Source organism: Colobus angolensis, unplaced genomic scaffold (genome assembly GCF_000951035.1).
Source record: "Colobus angolensis palliatus isolate OR3802 unplaced genomic scaffold, Cang.pa_1.0 Scaffold16, whole genome shotgun sequence".
Taxonomy (NCBI): domain Eukaryota; kingdom Metazoa; phylum Chordata; class Mammalia; order Primates; family Cercopithecidae; genus Colobus; species Colobus angolensis.
Genome location: NW_012114710.1, coordinates 6,041,351 through 6,042,499, shown reverse-complemented (window position 1 = coordinate 6,042,499; position 1,149 = coordinate 6,041,351).

The following is a 1,149-nucleotide window of genomic DNA, read 5'->3' as shown; positions in this document are numbered from 1 at the left end:
AGAGACACAACAAAAAAAGAGAATTTTAGACCAATATCCCTGGTGAACATCGATGCAAAAATCCTCAATAAAATACTGGCAAACCGAATCCAGCAGCACATTTGAAAAGCTTATCCACCATGATCAAGTGGACTTCATCCCTGGGATGCAAGACTGGTTCAACATATACGAATCAATAAACATAATCCAACATATAAACAGAACCAAAGCCAAAAACCACATGATTATCTCAATAGATGCAGAAAAGACCTTTGACAAAATTCAACAGCCCTTCATGCTAAAAACTTAATAAATTCGGTATTGATGGAACGTATCTCAAAATAGTAAGAGCTCTTTATGACAGACTCAACAGCCAATATCACACTGAATGGGCAAAAACTGGAAGCATTCCCTTTGAGAACTGGCGCAAGACAGGGATGCCCTCTTTCACTCCCGTTCACTCCTTTTCACTCCTATTCCACATAGTGTTGGAAGTTCTGGCCAGGGCAATCAGGCAAGAGAAAGAAATAAAGGGTATTCAGTTAGGAAAAGAGGAAGTCGAATTGTCCCTGTTTGCAGATGACATGATTGTATATTTAGAAAACCCCACTGTCTCAGCCCAAAATCTCCTTAAGCTAATTAGCAACTTCAGCAAAGTCTCAGGATACAAAATCAATGTGCAAAAATGACAAGCATTCTTACACACCAATAACAGACAAACAGAGAGCCAAATCATGAATGAGCTCCCATTCACAATTGCTTCAAATAGAATAAAATACCTAGGAATCCAACTTACAAGGGGTGTGAAGGACCTCTTCAAGGAGAACTAAAAACCACTGCTCAATGAAATAAAAGAGGACACAAACAAATGGAAGAACATTCTATGCTCATGGATAGGAAGAATCAATATCGTGAAAATGGCTATACTGCCCAAGGTAATTTGTAGATTCAATGCCATCCCCATTAAGCTACCCATGACTTTCTTCACAGAATTGGAAAAAACTAAAGTTCATATGGAACTAAAAAAGAGCCTGCATTGCCAAGACAATCCTAAGCCAAAAGAACAAAGCTGGAGGCATCATGCTACCTGACGTCAAACTATACTACAAGGCTACAGTAACCAAAACAGCATGGTACTGGTACCAAAACAGAGATATAGACCAATGGAAC